Consider the following 22,583-nt stretch of genomic DNA (forward strand, 5'->3'; position numbering starts at 1 on the left):
GGAGGCATTACGTGATGACTCTTAGTACATTCAGTGGAGGTAATTGAATTTAAAGGGTTATAGAGCTCCAGCTGTTTTGTCTGTCTCTGCCACTTTGCTTTCACAAAGCAGCTAAGCTTGCTCTATTTTCTTTTCTCTTTTGTCTTTTAAGTCTTCAGTCTATTAAGACTGTAAAGCCTTGTAGACAAACATCTTCCTTTTATAGAGTGTGCATGTAGACACTCTGATGATGAGTCCCCATTCAGAGATTGTGACCTCTAACTGGTATCATAGTACAGGTAGCAAACAACATCTGTAACATCCCAGATTCTTCCACATTGATGGCGTGTCTACTGGGAAATCTCTTATAGATTTGAATAAAACCAGAGGAAACTTGGCAAAGAAAGATGTTTTCTTCACAGAATTGCAGGAAAGTCTCAAACGTATTAAGCAAGGATGCTGAGGATATATTTATGAAATGGAAGACATTCTCAGATAAGTCATTATAATAAATAAACATTGTTCATCTGAAACTATTTCTCTGCAGAGAAAGTATTGATTTTTAAGCACTGGAATCAATGGGAAATGCTGTTTAAAAATTGATGGTGTGATATGGCCCTTCTTATCAATGGTTTACATTTATTCACTCTATTGTCCAAGAATTTGATTGTCTTTCAGATTATCTGTTGTTCTTCTTGAATTGCAGCCCAGACTTGGTCTTCTGTGGGGTGATGCTTTATAAATTTCATTTCAGGAAAGCTTTTGCTGACCTTGCCCCTCTACTCTGTGCTGGTGAGGCCACACTTGGAGTAATACATGCAGATGTGAACTCCTCAGTACAGGAGAGACACAGGCATGTTGAAGCACGTCCAGAGGAGGGCCACAAAAATGATCCAGAGGATTGAACACCGCTCCTATGAGAACAGGCTGAGAGGGCTGGGGCTGAGAGGGCTGGGCCTGGATGGAGAAGAAAAGGTGCAGAGATGACCTTACAGCAACCTTGCAGTATCTAAAGGGGACAAGGGGAAACAAAAGGACAGACTATTCAACAGGGTCTGTAGTGACAAAACAAGAGGAAGTTATTTCAGACATAAAGAGGGTAGATTTATGTTGAATATAAGGAGAAAGACTTTTACAGTGACGGTAGTGAGGCACTGGAACAATTTGCCAGGAGACGTGGTGGATGTCCCATTCCAGGAGACACTAAGGGTCAAGATGGACAAGGCTCTAGCTGTGGATGTCTCTGTTCATTGCAGGGGAGTTGGAGTAGATGACCTTTAAAGGTCCCTTCCAACTATAGATTCTATGACTGTGTGATTCTATGTACAATCTTATACACTTTAATATAAAAATTGTCAACTGAAACTTTTCAATTGAAATTCAGTAGCTCTGGAGATGCCACTTCTCTGCTGTTTCACGAGCAGCATATTTCCAAGTAGTTTAACGCTCTGAGGATGTTACCATATGCCAGAGAACACAAATACTTGCATACGCTCCACTAAGATCTGGAGGACTGATACAGAAAAAGACACTGATCTACACATTTCTACATTTTTAATGTACATACAGATGAGAATAGATCAGTAAAGTTCTGGTTCACTATATATCAACACAGATAAAGTAAAAATTAAGGCTACATATGAAGAAAATAACAAAGAAATTTTGTACAGAACGTCAATAGCATGACCGCACTTGAAATAGTTTCACTCTTAGGCTAACCAACTAAGCTGTTTTTTGACTGCTAGCTTAAACTTTTCCATGAAACTACTGTAATGGCTATAGATTTCATTCAATGTGGCAGTTATTCCGGTGAAGGTCTAGGAAAAGGTTCTGTCTGTTGCTATTTCTAGCAATGGCTAGTTTAACAGACCTTTTCCTGAACTCTTTCTGATGAGGAGATATTTCTTGAGTACAAAATGGCAAAGATTTTCAAAGCTCATTGTGTCTGATCACATCTAAATCATACAAATTTTAAGTTAAATTACAGATGAGTCATCAATCAGATAAAAAAGAAAGCATGCCATAAAGAAAGTGTAATTTATCAAAAGTATAGAATGTATAATGTGGATTTTAAACTCTCTATAAAATAATGAAGCAATATACAAGAAATATTTAGCTATTTTTAAATGCAAATCAACAACTAAACTGATTTAATATGAAATAAGATTTATTTTAAAATTGCTGTAAGAAGCAAGAATTTTGTGTATTTAACATTATAAATCACTATTATTTTAGTGAAACTGAATATAGAACTATTCCAAAGAAGGATCTCCTTTCTGTCCCATGCAACTTCATTTCTGTAGAGAAACACTTTCTCATCTGATCAGTAATAGCAATAATTACACAGTTAATTGTATTGTCTGGTTAACCAGAAGAAGGATATTTTTAAAAGAAATAAAATTTAAGTTTTCTCCCTTTTCCACATGTTGCTACTCTTAGTTTTCAGTTTACTGTAAGTCTCTCACATTCATCAAAAAAAAAAACAAAATAAAAAGACGACTACAATGAAAATCACTTTATTGCTCTGCAAAATCTGATTTGTAGAAGGCAGGGTGAAGAGTTCATATAGGCATCTAAGCACATCTCAAACAAAATAAATCTGATTCCTACGCTGCACATGAACAAACGAGAGATGCATCCCATCAGACTCTGAACAGATCTGTCATTGTTTACCATTAGCTCTGTCATATTCGCATGCCTTGTCACTCTGTATAGCAGGGCAGGGGCTGGCTTGCTGCCAAATTGCAGATTTGCTGAACTGACTTCTAACTCCAATTCTCTGTAGATCCTGAAGGCGGTATAATTCCTGATGAAAGTGTGCTCCCTAGTGTTGCAGTGCTACAAAGGCCAGTGAGCTCCAATTAGGAAGCTATAAAGAGAAAAAATTCTTCAAGTATTATTTCAACAGATTCTTCTGCTTCTGGGAGGCTTATTCAGTTCAGGATATCTATTTTGTTGTTCCTCAAATACTATATTCATTCAGCTTTCAAAACAATAACCAAATCCAGGTAATTTCCTTTTTTCTTTAGAAAGACGAAGTGGTATTTCATTTTTTCATGACACAGTAAGAGCTTTTCACCTGGTGCACTAAAGATTCTGTGTCTACAACAATTTCAATGACATATATGTTTAAATACATTAGCTGCCTAGTTTTCAGTGGTTTTCAATTCCAATACTAGCCTCCAATTACCATTAACGTTTGCGTTATCAGCATTCTTACAACAAGCTTTGGTGGCTTAGCTTTGCTTGTAATCCATTACATCTGCTAAGCATTACAGGATACAAAGGTAAAAATCCCTTTTTTTATAGCTGAAGTTATATAGTCCCTGTAGGACACAGTCATCCATATTTGACCCTTGAGCTTCTGGTAACGATGAGTTAATGAACCCAATTTTCAGCATTTAAACTTAAACAAGTTTGAAGACCAAACTTTAAACGGATTATTAAGGCTAACATGGTTTATAGGCAAATATTCATAAATAGTGGTACATTTCACCTGCCTCAGAGATCTGCATTTGTCTGGAATGTATTATTTTATCACTAGATTTAAGCAGATGCCCAAAGTCCAAAGAAATGCCCACCATATTTCACAAGGTGAAATATGATGTAAGAGTTAAGTCATAAAATACTCATGTGATAAAATGTGAATACAAGCAAATATTTTATATTTGTTCATTATTCCCAGACATACTTGGTTGCATACAGGTTAATTTTTTTAATGTTCACTGGCAAAGTCAAATATATTTTCTGGTACTATTAATGCATTCAATATCCATATCATTGACTACAAAGAAGCCACCTCAGAAGCACAGCATACAGAATCCAGGTCAGTGGAATACCATAGAACTAAACTCACACACCCTCAGCAGCTCTGAGAGAAACTACTTGTTCTGGATGATATCATAGACTTTTGTCAAGAAAGAGTATGACTACATCACAAAGAGAAAAATGCAATCTGATGTAGCAAATAGAAAAAAAAAAAAAAGAGAATAAAAAGCAAATTAAAAAGAAATGTAAACCATTTTTTCAAATACCATATGTGAAGAACAAAATGTATTGTACAAATCCTTGACTCTTCAGTTAAATAAGTGTTCAGAAGTCAACAGTGATAAATTTGTGCATCTGATCATGTACCAACAAACAGGTGATAAATACTTCAGACATAAGTAATATCTGAGAGCATTTAGGCATCTATTTCAAAGACACAATCACTCGCTTAAACATCCAAGTAAAATTATTTATCTCTACAGGAATATAAGCATGAAGGAATACTGTATTTTGCAAATGCAGTTATATATTTAATTTTTATATAAATACACTTGGAGAATAAATTGCTTACTAAGCAAATAGCCCACATAAGTATACTAGAAATACTCAGTGTGAAACACTTATCTTTTCTGGAATGCTTTTCAAGTTCCTATGCAATACTGGAAAACTGAATATCAAATATGGGATTGAAGCCCACATTTTCTGCATTTCTGTTATCAGAAAATGCGTACAGTTTCCTCACATACCCAAGCAAACTTTTTAATATATCTTCTGCTGACATGGGCTAGGGAGCTCTAAAAATAGCTAAACATTTACCAACATTAAATTGACATAGTAATTATGTATGTGGTGCAGTACAGAGTAGCTTATGTCTTAGGAACTATTCCAACTCTAAATTTATCTTGTCATTAAATTTATGGAATATTAAAGATTATGTCTTTTTCTTTCATTTTTTCTTTTCTTTTCTCTTCTTTTCTTTTCTTTCTTTTTTTTTTTTTTTTTTCTTTTTCTGTTTTTACGGACATCACAACCACTTGTTAGGAAATAAGTGCCGTCAGCAAAGAATTACTTTTACTCCTGTAAGAAATACAAATACTTAAAAGAAAAATTAACATAAGAACACCTATGTTAATGCATATGTAAACGTTTAATGTATAGTGTTCTTTCCCCTTCCTGTCAAAAAAGCCAAATTAAGACAATTTATGCAATATATTCAACAAATCAGGGAGGCTTTCAGGGGTGGAAAGGAAAATAGATAATATATTAATGTCACATTTCTTTAAATTTCTTCATGAAATATGTTTTCATTTTGTTTCTTAGAAGAGGGGATTGTTTTTTAGGTTTCTTGGTATTTTGCTGTCTCACAAAGCTGATGAGCATTCTGTTAATCAAACTTTCATTGCCTAACAGAAAATAAACAGAATTCTCTTATTAAAAATAGTCTCCATATCCAGCAGTACAAATATTTCCAAGTTCCTCTGAAGTCACTGAGCTTTCACTGAGCTTTTCCTGATCTAGATGTGTATGTCCTGATCTAAATGTGTATGTTTGGTGGCCCTGCTAGGCAGGGGGGTTGGAACTACATGATCCTTGAGGTCCCTTCCAACCCGGGTGATTCTGTGATTCTGTGATTCACATAATCATGAGGAAATCCATGAGGAATAGTGTAAGTCCAGATTTTTACCAACTTTCAATTTAACTTTGTTATTTCAGTCTGTATATGGTATACTGAGTGAAAATGCAGAAAACAGTGTACCTGTACTTTAGTCCTCCATTTTTTTCTTAGAACAAGCGAGAGGTTAAAAATGAAACCCCAGAATGGAGGTGACTAAGAAAATTTATTACTAGAGACTTAGCAGACAGACTAAAGAAAAGACTAATGGCAAGAATGTTTCTTTTTTACATGGGAAAAAAAAAAAAAAAAAAGCTGAAACTAAACCTATAAGGGTTTGATAATTTCTTGATAAATCCTTGTAATTTATTGGTAATCATTAGTATTATGGACTATATGAATTTATGTCAAGTTCTCCACCTAATTTTAAATTATAGAACATTTCTCTATTTTGCCTCCACATAGATCAAAAATCCAGAAGAAGTTAACATCAGACAAGGGTTTATCAACAAATGTATTATAAATCCTACATGATTCCAATAAAAGGGGAAGAAAATAGGACATGAAAAATAAAACAAAACAAAACATGCTCATGAGGAAAAATGCTTTGTTGGTGTTTCTCATACTAGCTAATTTATGGTATACTTTGGTACTAATCATTCACGAAAAAGTTAGGAGATCCTTTAGGATTCCTTTATACGAAGGTCTCTTTCAGGAAACAGGAAACTACCTAGTGGGAAGTGCTCTCCTAAGTCTGTGTTGTGTTTTTGTATTTCGACTAGGAACATGACTCAAACCTAGCACCAAACGCAATGAAATAAGTGTTTCAATCATCACTCTATGATTTGGTTTGCTGAAAACAAGAATTTTATTTTCATTAGGTTTATTGCATTATTGTTTTCTGCAGTGTTACATAAAATAATATTCTTCTTATACGTAGGATAATCATTATCATTTTATTAATCAATTTGGCTTTTAATTTGTGATTTATGAAGAGAAAACAGTGTAATGATGTAGGATAAATTTGACATTTATTCAAGTGATAATTCAAGTATCTGCAGATTTCTACAAGAAAAGAAATAAAAAAATCTAGTGATACATATTCATTTATAACACCAGAAATTTTGTAAAGTTAAGCGTTGCAGATGTGCCAGTGTTTCACTAGTTTATAGACTGTCTGAAAGATTCTACTTGGTGAGAGTTATATTTTATTGAGTTGCTGAAGTCTACAGCTCTGTTGAGTTCTTTGAGTAACTTCCTCTCACCTCCTTGTTTTTTTCCTACTTCATCTGTGAGGTTCATCAATGTACTATCACTGTTCAAAGAGTCCCTGATTTTAAGATACAGTGACATTTGGCTTTTATATCTTCTTCCTGGTAATAGAATTCTGAAATATTTTATTCTAATTATTGGCTTCAAACACAGATTAATAAATCATTTAATTTCCTACATATGTATCAAAACACTGATCTTCTAATGAGTTTTCTAAGTATGTATGAGCCAGTTCAAACGGAGCTGAAATCATATTTTGGGTCCTAGAGAGGGCACCAGTTTTTTTTCCTGCTTAGGATTTGAAATAAAGAAAACAAACAAGCAAAATAATAATAGTAATAATAATAATAATAATATCTGTAATTTCATTGATTAAAATATTTATAATTTGGTAGAAAGGTGAAATCTTCACCTAAACTAAAAAGAAATTTAAAGAAAGAAAAAAAAAATTATCATGGGAGCTAATTTGTTGAATGAAGTACGCAGTATATGTTTGGGAAAAAATAATCTTAAATACATGATTTCATTTAGAAATTCCTTGCACAAGGTATGCAAAAGTCAGCTGACATTGACCATGCATACACTGTTGTAGTTGAAGGCATACTTGTTTTTCATAAATAGCATAATGAATGTATTATAGTTAATTTTAGTAATTTTAAAATATTTAAATGTGTTTTAAATTTATCATAGTAATGCCATAGGTTATTGCTTTTCACATGTTTAGTATAATTCTAAAAAAAAAAATCTATGCTATGCATTAAGGTACAGAATCTATCTTCCTTATTATTTCACAATAAACTTCACATAATTTTTGGCACTCTTCCAGTTAGTCAGTTGGTAACTTTAGGATCACAATAATTTCTAAAACAAAAATCAAGCACTCATACCAGAATACACATGCAAAAGACATCTGAAAATCAGAAGACAGTAGAAAGAATGACATCAATTTTTGGAAGTTCCTGGAGGAATGGAAAGGACCATCTGAAGTATGAAAATATTTTTCTCTGTACCAGTGTGACCTGTGGTACAAGACTGTAGTGGAGAAAGAGAAACAGAAAGAGAATCTTACTTTTTGACTTTTTTTTTTCATTTTCACTTCACAGAGGTGAGCCTGCTTTTCAGAATGGGACCTTATCCCAGTGTTCAGGTGCCTCTTCCTGGAGGCCTCTTAAAATGTTTTAAGAGACTACTCATTCAGCTTTATTACCAAGAAAATTCCCTCTTTGAACATCATAGGCAACATTTTAGGAATATCTGGAGATAAAACAACTTTCCACTGACAAAGCAATACAAGTGAAACTTTCTTACTGAAACAGAAAGTTTGATTATCTGTTTTTGAGAAATCCAGTGTCCTTTTCATGGGTATAAGTTCTGTCTTTCTTAGTTCTGAAAATATTTTCCTAGAATTTGAAACAGACGTAATACACTTCAGAAAGATATTCTTTAGTCTACTGGCAGTTAACATACAACAATAAACAAAATTAAAGATCCCAAACTAGTTCAAAGCATAATGACATTCCTTATTCAGCTTGAATTAACCTTTGCATCCCATTCACTCGTATTCAACAGAGATGAAAGGTGGCTACAAGGAGAACTGGCAATTTGTTCTTTTAAGCCCAGTCTGATCTTCAGGCTCTACCTGTACTGTAAATTTTGCAGCTATTTCTAAGATCTCAAATTTTGATCATTTCCAGGACTCTGGCAATATTCTCTATGGCAGAAAACATGCACCTAAATAGAAAATCTCTTTGAGATGCAAAGTCACCTGTCTTCCTCATTCCTTTTGTTTCCATGTTAGAGAAATAGTGTGAAAGTAGACTCTAGCCATAGACAAATGGCACAAGTAGGGCACACTTACTTCTGCGCATTTCAATCTATTAGATGAGAGCAGGATTTTGGATGCAAAAGGCTTGATTTCCCACACAGTGAATGAGGATGAATGGTTATTCTCATCACATAGAACACACTGTAATTATCCTTCTCCTTATTCTCTTGTTGTTGTTGTCTTTTTTTCTCTATCTAACTCACAGGCCTCGCCTTTAGCAGCTGAAATGTCATCTAACGAATTAGATGAAACAGTGCTGTCGGCAGAAACAGTATCAGCAGTGCTGCTTGACCTCTGGATTTATAATGGAGCCATCTCTTATAGGAATTTAAGGTCAGATAAAATTGTAATATTTCTGAAATTTGGAATCGTGAGCATATGTTTAGGAATTGGACAGTAAGAAGAAAATTACTGGGATTTATTGAATGGTTTCCCAACATAAACCTTTATCGTTTCTTCATCTCTATTTGTAAAGACCAAACCAAACATCTAAAACACAGCAACAGCAAACATCTCTGTTAAAGTAGAAAGGATCTATGAAGAAATGTTTTTGTACTGAAAATGAAAGAGGCAAAAAAGCAAAACAAAGAAAAAAAATAATGGCATTTAGGAAAGGACTTGCAGATCTAAGTATGAATGAAGAAACCAAGGAAAAGCAAAAGTAAAGTTCAAACAACAGGAAAATTTTCCTGACATGAAATCTGCAAACATTACGAAAATGATGTGAGTGAAATAATGAAAAACACTTCATTTTATTGTAAAATATTTACACTTTTTTCCTGAGATTAAAAGATAAATATTACAATTACAATTGTAATGCATGCATGCATGACTCAACAGCCTATAAACTGATTTCTGCATTTGATAAATAGGATTTTTTTTCTCAAATTATAAATGCAAAGCTCTCCTAAGCACTGAATTTTCTTATGAAAGAGGCATAATCGTTCACATCATTTTTGCAATCAGTAACCCATAAGATTTACCTACAAATCACAAAACGGGCTATAAAATAAGAGCTGAATTAGATACACTGTATACCTGCAGAATATACTATATAAGTTACAGATTTTAACTACTTATCCATGAAGGTCATAAGTAGAAGACCGTGAAAGAATAGATTTCTGAGAACATTCTTGAAGACAGTTGTGATTGGGTACATGCCTGAAAAATCACAAAACCATGACACCGATCATGAGAGGCCCTGTGAGCACTCTTCTCATATAGCTCTAATCTTGTCTTTCACAGAGCTACAACTCTAGTCTGAGTCACTCAAAACAAGAGCAGCAGTAAAACTAATGACCATATAACAGTGTACTAGATTGAAAGTGAAACTGAACAATGGATTTAAGTCTAACTTCCAAGATTTCTGGAAGATCAGGTACAGCCAGTATGATTATATGATTCTGAGCTCCCAGTCCCATTCACTGTGAGATGAAATCTAAAAATGTTGTGATTCTGAATCTGCTGTCTTAGATTTTAAAGTTCTTCTATACAGATTTCACTGCAAGAAAATAGAATACTCACTGTTCAAAAATGAAATGTTTATGAGCACGTACAGGATCTAATGTGCAGAGTACAAGAGGTACAAAAGCAGTTCATCTGAAACCTAGCTGCTTTGATATTTCTATGAGAAAAAAAACAAACAAACAAAAAACAAAACAAAACAAAATAAAGAAAAAAAAAGAAAAAAAAAAAAGAAAAAAAAACAAAAACACTTTGTTTTCCATCATTTAAAGTTTTGCAGTGGCAGTTCACTTGGATTAGGGTTCATTGTTGCCTCCTGGTTTCACTTAAAAGCAACCCCTAAACATTTTCTCTTGCTAAGAAATTTTTCATATTCAGTTTCTGGCCATATGGGAATAACTTTATAAAGTATGAGCAAAAGCTAGACATATTTTTGATTTAGATAAAATGGATGGGGGATAGAATCATAGAATCATATGTATAGTGATTTGTAGAATGTTTTTGAAACAGAAAGTTTTTGTTATCAAAGTTACTATGAAATGACAGTTTTTAAACCTAAAAATCTTTCCATATCTTTGCTGAATAGTATTTTCTGTAGGAATTAAGAATTGGAGGGAATTTAAAACCGGCAAATCACGTAGGCTGAACTAATCCCAGCACCATAACACAGATACTTCCATACAAATTGCATATCAAGAAAAGATTCTACAAATCTCCCAGTATGCGAGCTACCTCTGAGGGCCATAATATTATATATAATATATATTTTTGTTATATATTTTGGTACCAAAATATACTAAAGTCTATATCACTGGAGGAGTTTCATAAGAAAATCTGTACAATCCCTGAAAAAAATCCAAGTTACACAAAACCATTATTACTCAATTCTATTGAAAATATCTAAAAATAAAGAGGTAGGTAGGTATGTAGATTGGCACATAGATAAATAGATAGACAGACAGACAGACAGATAGATAGATTGAAAATCAACTATGTCCTAAGTAGGAGAGAGGAGCAGTATAGAGGGGATTGACATTTCTCCAAGCTATATAACTGACAGTGCAATGAATCAAGTAACTGAGAGCAGGTGTTTGAAATAAATTTGACATTAAATTCCCAAATACTGTATGTTTTAATTGTACCTCTTTTAAGAGACTTTGGAATTTTCATGAGATTTTATCTAAATCTTGTTAACTTAGAACCAGAATTACTTTAACACAGCTGAAATTGAACATGGTTTGATTTGAAGACAAGAAGCTGCTGCTTTTGAAGGTTGATCAGGTTGAAATAATTTACTTGTGACAGCTACATATGATGTGGAATAACTGTGCACATTGTTACTCTAATCTTTCAGTCACAAGGTAAATTAAATGTTTTTCCAGCAATTTCAAAGTAGCATCTGCACATTTTTAGTATATCATTGGACATATAAATATTAGCTTCCAATAGCTTTAACCTGACTTTGAAAACTGTTTCTTCAATGATTACATTAGTGTTCTCAAAGACCAGATGAAAAGGTAGGGAAGATGTTGCTTCATCAAACATAACTCTAGTTTTCTGCATAGAAGCTCAAAAGCATCAAGGCAGAAGGGAATGGCTCCAAACCTAGATCATTGCTGAGGAAGCAGAAGCATATAAGAAAACCTTTGCCAAAGCACAGTTGTGCCATATGCTATAGAAGCTTGTCTTTCTACTGAGCTGTGCTAAACTATGTTCTACAAGACAAATCAACTACAATTAAAATGGAATAATGTATTAAATAACATGAGGGCAGCATATTTGTGTGGCAGAGGAGAAGGCAGAAGAGAAGGCAGAAGGGTTATTCATTCAGAAGGTACTACAGAAAAAACTGAACTGAGTACATTTTCAGCATAACAGGCAAGTATTTGTTTCCCACTTTCTCCTTTAAACTGATTTTTACCAATTAGGCCCATGAAAGTTATATGTTATAGATCAAAATACACAGTGCTGAACAGAATATAACCTACAGTGTGACTGTTTAAAAGAGAAGTAATTAAACAAAATCACTTTTGAAAAACAGTATTAAAAAAATGGATTACTAGTGATACCCAGATATTCTCTGGCTATTAATATAACCTCAACTACTTATACAGAATCTCTATTTACTTCGATATGCAACTGATTTGATTGGTAAAGCTATTCCTTCTGCTCTATCCCTTTTTGTGGTTCAAGGGAAAAAATAGCTCTTCTCTTTCAGAGCATAAGGGTCAGTATCAGAACTATGCATACAGTATAAGAAAATAACAATTATAAAGTCTAAGAAAAAAAAAGTACTACAGTTTTGAAATAGTGAGTACTGTTGAATTAGAGACAGAAAGAAATATAAGGCAGAGTTTCATTAAGGCACTATATCATTGCTTTACGGAATTAGTTCAGCACACAAATGCACATGCACAAAAGAGAGCATAGTTAATATAAGAGGATATTGAAAGCAGCTCACTACTTAACATGAGCTGTACTCAGGTAACTTCAATACTTTTGCTAAATGATTGGTAACTTTGCTATTTTTATGCTCTTCCTGTAATGTGCAAACTTGCAAAAGCATGGGTGTCCAACCTTTTGTTTTTCCTGGGTCACAGTAAGTGAAGAGAAACTGTACTGAGTAGTTTATGCATAGGTTGCTTAGAAAGCAGTGCTTCCTACTTATTGCCATCGATACTACAGCAGATACAAAAAGCACAATAACACTACTTGATAGAGCAAACTCTCGATTATAAAACACTCTTTTTCAACATCATCATCACCATTTCTACCTGTGATGAACAAGAGCATGCAGGCTGCACTCAAAAAAAAAATCTGCATCACTGGAGGTGACCACTGTCACTATTGCCACCACTGAAAAACAACACCCACCACCTCATTATGCTCATATCCACTCTTTGGTCTCTATATACATTTGGCAAGCATTAATGAACGTCAGTGGGTACAATACTTTCCACATGGAGGAATTCAGTGATGCATTTTTGCTTCACACATACTTTCTTGTCCAACTGTTCCTCTGCTGCCAAATGTCGCATGGCAACAAAATATAATGGAATATTGATGGGAAGGTTCAGCCTCTACTGCCAGACCTCTGATGTTGTGGATCAATATAGGAAAATAGGAGACATCATTTTTGGAGTAAATCTTGTAAAATATCAGTAATGTATATAACAAACAAAACTTTTTTTTTTTTTTTTTTTTTAATACAAATAAAAAGGAGTAATAAAAACATAAAATGAGTGGGCATTTGACTTTGTTTTTATGAAACTAATGCATCAGTATCTGATTTGCTGGCAGTCAGTGCAATTCTTAGTGAGTTCTCTAGGTACATGTGAGAGATTTTTGATGAATTTTTTCTCTTCTTGGTACTTCATTTTCGAAAATAATTGTTCGCAAATGTACATACTGCCAGAAATAAAAGAAGTGAATATGAGGCAACTGTGAAGCAGGGATTATTTTTCTCTAGTAAGATAGGTCTTAAGAGGTAAAAAGATCTGTTGGTAAAGAAACTTGCATGTAAAGAGATTATCAAAATTTGAGTTGAATGTCTGATTGCAACACTCAACATTCCATTTGAAAATTTGCAGGTAATGTATTTATGTTGACTGAAAATAGATCCACAAATATACCAAAAAATTAATGATTTTTTCAATAACATTGAAAGCTGTTCTCAAATTCCCTCATCAAAATGGAAAGCAAGACTGCATATTTTTCATCATTCACAGGACAGTGTTTAGCCATTGTATCAAAATGCATACAGCTATGTGCCATAATTCCAGTCAACACTGCACTGTGTCCTCCCTGTGCCATGTTATCTGACCAGGTGGTGTCAATTGTACACCATCATCCAGTTGTAGCTGAGCAATAGATGCACAACCAGAGCTGGGTCGGATCGCTTTGCTTGGAAGGGCAGAGTTGCCACCAATGCCATGGGGCAGGAGATGGGTGCAGGAGGGTCTGGGCCAGGCCACATGGGGCCTGCAGACTGTGAATTAGACACACCCATGCAAAAGTTTAATAGCAATATGCTAATGAAGGAAATTGTATGGTTTTGGATTTTAGAATGGAAAATGTTTGCAGTAATGAGTGTGAAGGGAGTCAAAGACCTGTTTTATCTCATGTTCACTGACAGGAGTATGTTCTACTTAGTAGTATTTATCCTGCAAAATAAAACAAAACACCCAAGTTGAGAAGAGACAATAAATAATTCCAGAGATACAGAAATCATAGGAGAACGTATATATATATATGTATATATTCTTGCTCACAAATTAAAATACTATTGTTTAATATTAGAACACTCTAAACACCAAATCTACTGAGATAAGTTATTCTCCTGCTGTAAATTCATTGTCTTATATAGAACTGTGAAAGCAGAGAATGGAGCCATTTACTAAGCTTTGAGTTTTCTAACAGCCTTTCATTACATTGTTTGATATTTGCTATTTAAATCAGTGCAATATGTAAAAGAATAAGTTTTTTTTTTTCGGTTGGCTTTGTGCAGGATTCATTACATAAGTGTTATCCAAAAACAGTGCCTAGACTTGAGTTTTGTAAGTTGTTTCATTTTCCCTTATATTTCTGGAAGGCATTTGAGTTTCCTTTCCCTTAAGCTATAGCAATCATTTTCTGAAAGTGGACAAGCTACGTCTGTCAACTACAGCTGAAAACACCAGTAACATAACTGTGATTCGGTTTGAAATTTCTAGTTGGAAAGTAAAAAAAAAAAAATAAATAAATAAAAATAAAAAGGAGAAGGGGAAGTAAATATGTTAAAAAGTTATGTTGTACTGTTCTAAGTCTGCAAGGTCTTCCGGAAACATTTGTAAGAGCATTCACACTTTTTTTTCCTCTATGTTTTCAAAATATTTTGGGGAAATATTATTTTTCCTTCTGTGCAACTGGTAGGAGTTAAATCATCAGTTTCTTTCTCTCCCCAAAATCAGCTTAATACTGCACTGTTGATTGTCCAAACTGAAGGCAGATCATTAGACAGCATATTCAGCACATCATTCCTGAGTGACAATTAGAAAGGAATAATTTCAGTCTGCAAGTGCTACTGTCTTCCCAGAAAACCAGGAAGTGTAGCTGTATAGCATGCCTTGCCTCATCTTGGACCCCAAACCAAAAGTGAATACATTGCCAATTTAGCTGTTAAGAAGCAGTTGGCAATAACCTTGTGAGTGCTGTATGTTGATAATGAAGAAAAATAAAACGATACATATATATTTAAATTTCAAAACATAGGAGGAAGTTTGAAGCCAAGACAATGAATCCAAGCTTTAAGAAAAGGGCTACAAATTCCGAAAAGCCTTTGAAAATCAACTATCAGATGAGACAAGGAGGGTGAATTGTATAAGGCTTAAGGATAAAAGCTATCTACCCCTATGTTGTATTTTCCATCACTTTCCAGGACTTACTATAAGAACTATCAAAGTCACCTGGCCAATCTGTTTCTATTCCCAAAAGAGAAAAATAAAGGTTAATTTACTTACCATTATCCAGGACTTCCTTGCAGCTTAAATGAATTTATCCCTCTGTGTGATACTAGGGGTCAGATTTTCTCATCAGCTCTACTCATGCATTCATCGTCATCAGTGGTATTGTTTTCTTTTTCTTTATAAAAATATTTGTATATGTATATATATATATATTCTCAAATGGGTGTAAATAGGAGTTAAATTTGTATATTTATTTTTAACAGAAGTGTTGCACTTTTCATTGTCCTGATAATAGAGTCATAACATGAAGATAAATTGCCTTGTCAAGCTATCTCGAACAAGCATTAAATAACAAAATCAAGTAATATACAACACTCTACAGAGGGAAATCTCTCTTTAGGAAGAGAGACTTAACTGTGGGGGAGGTGATGTCCACAATAAATCCAGTAGAACAAAGTTGTGGATGGCATTACACTTTGAAGCAAAGCTTTACATGAATCTAGGACAGTCCCAACACCGTAATACGTACAAGGGAATCTTCCATATTTAGGTAACCCTGTAATTATTTCCCATAAAATTCTAGTTTAGCCTTCAGAAAGACTACATTCATTGCAAAATTAGGTAAGAATTTATCATATAAGTTAAGGTTTGAACTTCTACTTTTTTTTTTTTTTTTTTAATTTTTCTTCTTTAAGTGTGGAGTTTGGCGGATGGAAAAATCAGGGTCATTCTAAATAAGAACTGCACAGATGGTCAGAGGAACCACAAGGTGAGAAATAGAAAAGCTGCTATTTAGCTACTCTCTCAAAGTTAAGAATAAGCACTGGTAAGTGTGTACAGGGTGGTAAACAGACTGTGGATTTTTGAGAGAAGTACTGACCTCTCTTAGCATTTTTTGTAACAATAGCACAGGGACGTAAGGAGACCCCAAAAATGGGGAACAGAAAACTGAACTTAAATTAAGAACAGAAAGAAAGTACATTTCAGAAGAATTAAAATCTGAAAAGACAGCCTGATGTCTAAAGTTGATAATGGATTTGTATTTCCCCTAGTTCTCTGAATTCTTTATCACTGCAGTTCTTTGTAAATTATTAGAGTTGCATTAGGCAAGTGGAAATATTTTTACCATTTTTTATCGTGTATCCCCATGAATTACAAAAGAATCTGCAAGCAGAAAAAATGCATTGACTCTTTTTATGATTTAATAGGTTGACTTCCCTCCAAAAATTCAGTCTCGATCAGCACAATTTCTATACGTAATATCATCTGTTTCACACATAACTGACATAATTTCATTCATTAATATATTTTATTTAGGATTGTGGTTCATTCGAAGACGCTGAGAAAGTGATCACACCCAGCAAGTTAAACCTGCTTTATTTTTTCTTGAACTATGGCACCCAAGCTGGACACAGAAATCTTTCTAAAGGCAGCATCATCAGCAAAGAGTAAAGAGGGTAATAGCATCCTGTGAAATGGTAAACTTTCTGATCACATGTTTTTTTACTTACAGCTTATCAGTAGAAGTGGTATTTAACAGGGCCTCTTGACTTGGTGCAACAATCTGGAATTTAGCCATTATTCATAGACTAATACTTATTATTCATGGAGTTGTTAGGCAGGTTTTCAGTCATGGATAATCTATATGTTGTTGTCCTTGACAATTAAAGAAAATTGAGAACAGATAAAGTTCTCTTAATATTATTTAGGGTGAAAATTATGATAATTAATGTAAATGTGTGTGCTTTCCCATTATTAGCCCCTACTGTACCATTTAAAGTACATCAGCATTGACAAACAGTTCAATAGGAGACCACAAAATCCTGCTGAATTTTCCTTTTACATTCAGTAACTCTGCAGGCTTTTAACCTTGAGCAAGATTTTAAATTTCCTGGTAGTTTAGCATTAAACAAATGACAGGAAAACAGCAAATGACATAGGATTATGCAGCACCAACTCAAATATTGCCAGATAACTCTCTAAAATGCATGGACGTTAACATTCCAGTCATTGATTTGTGAGGACAAAAATAGTAAATAAGAATTGCCATTTGCTTCCTGATTGTTTATTTTTATCCTGACAAGATCAATGTACCTGCAAAGTACATGAAAGTAAATAAAAATTTCATAGTGTAGCTTTCATGGTGAAGTTTCAAGTGTCATGCTCAGCAAGAATGAATTCAGAGACTGTTATGCTGCATTTCAAGTAAAGCAATCATCATGTGTTCAAATTCTTAACTGTGTGTTTAATTTATTGAAAATCTTCTCTTACGGAGCTTTGAAATGAGAGATGAGGAAAATGCTATTAAAGGAAATGATAAATAAATGAGAGGAGAGATTATAAATGAAATTAAACATTTAAAAAACATAAAATTAAGTTCATGAAATTAATCAAGTATGTATTGAGCAAGACTTAGAACCATAAGGCACATATCCAAGTATCACCCAGTACACTATCTGGATTCAGATAAATTTTAACTCTTAAACTTCAAAGAAATAACAACTTGACATTTGATAAGATGATTGAATGCTTCAGTAGTTAATAAATGGCATATGTATATAAATGCACTATTTGCTATGAAAAACATATTCAAGTAACTAAATATAATCTTTGAGTGAAGCAACCCCTGTGAAGACAAATCATCCACCTGAGAATTTTGTGGCACTTTCCCAAAATAAAAAAGAGGCAGAAAATATGACCCTCCAATACATTACTTCATATTATTGAAATATTCTAAATACATAATGTCTTTACTGAGAAATGCCATTTGGACCGTCCTCATAGGTTAAAAACAACAATGAAAATAGTGAAATTATTTGCTTTTTTGTCTAAATATTTGGAGTGTAAAGTAATGTTTCAATATCTAAGTTAGCAAAATTATATATGATAGCTTTCTTATATCAAACCAAAAGCCCATTTAGAGCTCTGCTTTGTTTCTAACATTGCTCAGTGGTAGGCATCAAGAAAAAGTTTACAGGAGAGAGAGAGTAAAGATATTTCCTATCATATACCTTCCAAATTTCTGAGTCAGTGTTATGCAAATATCTTGAACTTGAGGTTGAAAAGAGAAACCTACAGTGGAACTTTCTTCCAGGGTTTGTCTTACTGCTTCATTCTTGTCTTACGTCTTCTTTCCTAAGGAAAGAAAGAAAAAAAAAAAAAAAAAAGTAGTGCCTTCATTTCACTGGTAATTTTAAATATTTCAATCATATCTTCCTTATTTAGCCTCACTCGGTGTCAACAGTTTACGGGCTGGTCCAGCCCGCTTCCATGACTAGTGGAGTGGAGGGATTTCGCAAAATCCACGCCTCCAGAAAAAAGGGAGCATGGGGCCCCAAAATAATTAAAAACAGCAGCAACAATCTGAGGAGAAACAAAATAATTTACTAAATATAGTATCGGAATGCAAGATAAAACACCATAATGCAATATAATTAGAGTTGAAGCTAATAAATCAAATATAATGAGAGAGAATGTCCAAAAGGTGGATAGGCCTCACCATAATACCGAGGTGAGATGCGCAGTCCAGTTGAGCAGCAGAGAGACAGGAGGAGAGCTGATGAAGAAGGTCACATCAGGTGACCTTGCCAGGAGTTGTATCTCCTCTCTGACTGCAAAGCCCCCTGGAGAATGTAGTTCTTCTTCCAGAAGAACAGGTACCCAGAACTTGAGTATTAACAGTTAAACTCCCAGTGCACTACATGATGTTAAGACGTGGAATACCGAAAATAAAAAATCATAAAACCACGACACTCAGGTAGTCATCATGCAGTTCTAACTGCCTCTTTTTAGTCCCACTCTACCTTTGCATCTGCAAAGCAACCTGCAGCATTTGCACCACAGCTATTCCAGAGATTACACAGTGGTATATTCAAGGTTTACATTTTATTTTCTATTGTCTTTCCAGTAGTTCCAACATTCTGTTTATTCTTTAAATTGTTATTCTAAGCTGACATTTAGAATACTACCCACACAATGTGTCTAAAATTTCTTTCTGGAATAATGATAGTTAACTGAGAGCCAGTCACCCTGTGTCTGTAACAAACTGCATTTGTTTCTTCCCCCATTGAAAATGATTTTGTATTTAACGAACCATTTTATTTTCATGAGAGTTTTGAGTAGTATTTTAAAGTCAATTTTAGTTTAAACTATGTGAATAATTTTGTATGACCAGCAAACCTTAACATTATTCATTGTTTCCTAACAATTTGTTAATATGCTTAGTGGATGGAAACCCTAGTAACTCCATTCTTCGTAATGGTTTTGGATAATGAACAGTAATAGCCAGCTCAGATCCATCCTTTCCATGTGAAATAAAGATTATTTTTCTTCCCAGTGTGCACCATGTAACATTTACCAGCACTGAATTTCCCTTGCATTTGTGGTACTTAGTCACACAGTAGTGTTCATTGCAATTCCTCAATAAGTTTTGCTGCTGTTAATAATTCCATATTCATTAGCAACCTGTTCTATTTGCTCTTCACCCTCTCTCCAGACTGCTTGTAAATATGCTGAACACTAAAGGCTTCAGCATGGATGACTGCAGGATTCCAGTGTCTATTTTCTGCAAAAATGTACCATTCATTTACCTTGAAGTTACCCTGAAACCTTGAGTTTCTGATGTGCACCCTGCTATTTATCTGCACAAAAAACCTCTCTCTTATCTGGTGGCAGGTAATTTTCTAATTCCTCTGGAAAAGTATATTGTTGAAGGTCTTTGGGTACTATTTAAAGTAGATCTTACTCTTTCACACAGCTGTTGCCTCCAGAACACTGAAATTTTAGCTGCTGATCTAATAATCATTTACTGCCCCAGTCCCCACCTGGAGGTTTAGGGATGCAGGGCTCAGGGACATGAGAAGTACTGGAATCCTGGCCACCAGTGAAGACTGAGGCAAAGAACTCATTCAGTACTTCAGCCTTTTCTTCATCTGCTGAAGCCAGTTCTCCTTTTGCGTTTACTAAAGGAGATACACTCACTTTGGCCTGCCTGTTCTGGCCAGAGTACCTGTAGAATGCCTTCCTCTTGTTTTTCACATCCTTCACTAAGTTCAGTTCTTGCACCTTGACTTTCCTGATTCCACATCTGCAAATCCAGACAGCATCCCTGAATTCTTCCCAGGTGACAAGCCCTTGTTTTCAGAGCTTGTATGGACCTTTCTTTGCTATCAGCATGCCCAGCAGGTCCTTGCTGAGCCATGCCAGTTTCCTACTTTCTCTGCCCACTTTCTTAACAGCTTAAATAATAATGTAGGCTGAAACCATGAAAATCTCTCACTTTTTCTGCTATAATCTGCTCTTCTCTCTGTCGTTTCCTGTCTTGCCATTAGTAAAAAATGCTCTTCAGGTCTACTGCTAAGGTCTACATAGAGGTGAGGCCTCTGACATTGCTGTCAGCAATTTGTCATCTGATCTGAAGTTGGTGGTAGCCAACACAATTCTCCCTAGCCGAAAGCACATCATTAGTAACGTCAGTTTGTTTTGTAAACTTCTCTTTCTTAGACACTTTATTAGCCTGAGCTGCAACAAATTTACTAAAGCTTTTTGTTTTTGTTTTTTTTTCCCCTGAAAAAGAACTTCTGGCTCAGTATAATGTTGCATAGCAAACACAATTTTTCAACTTTAGAGAGTTGGTTAAGGACTGTCTTTGCTTGATACGTTTTGCTTGTTTGTTTTCAGTTTATTTTCCATACCTGAATCCCACTGTTAAATATCTTTTTCACACATGAAACTGTGTATGCCCTTCTCAGAATTACTTTTTCTAAGTGTGCCAGAAACAGCAGCCCAGGGACATATGGAAGGCAAAAGATTTTTTCTTGTAAATTATGGAAGTTGTAGCCAGGTACTAACAGTAATCTTACTGTTTGTTAAGTGTAATTGACAAATCCATCACTTAATTTCAGAGTAACACAAAAGGCAAAGGACTAAGAAGCTGGTGTTAATCACTGATAAACAAATAAAAACAAATGAGAAATAGGATATTTTTTACATAGGATTACACAACATGAGTAAATGTGACTGAACACTTGCTGCAAATCAGTAGTAGCAATTCCAACTATAAACCAAAAAATTACATATTTTGGAGTAAGCCAGAACTGAGATAGGCACTCAGGATATGAATGCTCATTATCATGTGAGATAAGGAACACATGCCATCTGCTAGGATGTCCAAAAGTTCCAATCAGCCTGCTATGAGATGTTTGGTGATTGTGTTTTTTCAGTCAGAATGCAAGCACTACATCACTATGCATTAAGCTTTTCTGAAACTACAGCCACCTTCCTATTTTGAAAGAGGCAGGGAGCACATCTGAACTTAATGTTTGCCCACCCTAAGTGTGAGCTGTAGTCATGGGAATATAATAAAGTCAGTATTGTCTCCTTAGCACTTCGTACAAATACTAATTAGGTTTTGTGAGATCAGAAAAAAAAATTATTCAGCACTTGTCAGCTATTCAGTACAATGTCTATGATGTTCACACACAGGATGATTCCAGTGCATCATATAATATTTAGGTAATCTGCATAAAAATAAGTAAATAAATAAAAATAATTTTAAGCAAAGAATTCTATGTTAAAAAAAAGCAATTAAAAAAACCTGTTTATGCTAATCAGTAGGTTTTTTTGTGCATCCTGCTGAGTTTAAGATTGTATCTTCGGGTTGCTGGATAAAAGAAAAATCACTGCAGCCAGAAGCCTGAGCTTTATTTCTCTACACTTCTAAGCATCTGAAAAGTGAATGGTTCGATAAAATGATTTAAGCAGTTGAAACAAAGTGATTCAGGTAGTCTCATTTTATTTCAGGTGAACTGTCTAACAGAAACTGGCTAAAAATAAGTTTGTCTTCCTTAGTAGTAAATGGGAAATTAAAAAATATTCATCTAGCTTATATAAGAGAGCCCTGATTAGACGTAACAATTCTGCTCTGCAAACCTGCTTTTCCTTGGGCCTTGATACACATACATTAAATACACCTTCAGGGATTCCCTGGGCTGGATTAGACTGGTGTATAAATAACGAATATTAAGACATTATAGTTACAAAATAAACAAGAGAGTTAGGCAAAGCAAATGATGATAACAAAAGGAAAATAAATAGAAAACTTACCCATATCCTGGGCTCACTTACAAAACTCCAACATAATGGATCTCCAGAAGAAATCCTTCCTCCCTGGTAGCCAACTCTTAAATGGGTCTAGCACAGGTGAATTACCTTCACCTGT

At 34.4% G+C, this 22,583-nt stretch overlaps 1 long non-coding RNA gene across 2 annotated transcripts; it reads right to left on the reverse strand.

Moving 5' to 3' along the window:
* Positions 1-915: 915 nt before the first annotated feature.
* On the reverse strand, positions 916-22,507 carry LOC122156261. 2 transcript variants are annotated; one of them, XR_006167425.1, is made up of 4 exons: positions 22,469-22,507; positions 18,376-18,499; positions 16,876-17,020; positions 2,255-2,848 (listed from the first exon to the last, which is right to left on the reverse strand). It is a non-coding gene; the product is annotated as an uncharacterized LOC122156261 (long non-coding RNA). The 2 variants fall into 2 exon arrangements; XR_006167426.1 differs by lacking the exons at positions 2,255-2,848; positions 16,876-17,020 and adding an exon at positions 916-936.
* Between the last annotated feature and the right edge of the window lie 76 nt (positions 22,508-22,583).

The sequence above is a fragment of the Centrocercus urophasianus genome, unplaced genomic scaffold (genome assembly GCF_019232065.1).
Source record: "Centrocercus urophasianus isolate 14NV4802_14NV808 unplaced genomic scaffold, USGS_Curo_1.0 seq_12, whole genome shotgun sequence".
NCBI lineage: Eukaryota > Metazoa > Chordata > Aves > Galliformes > Phasianidae > Centrocercus > Centrocercus urophasianus.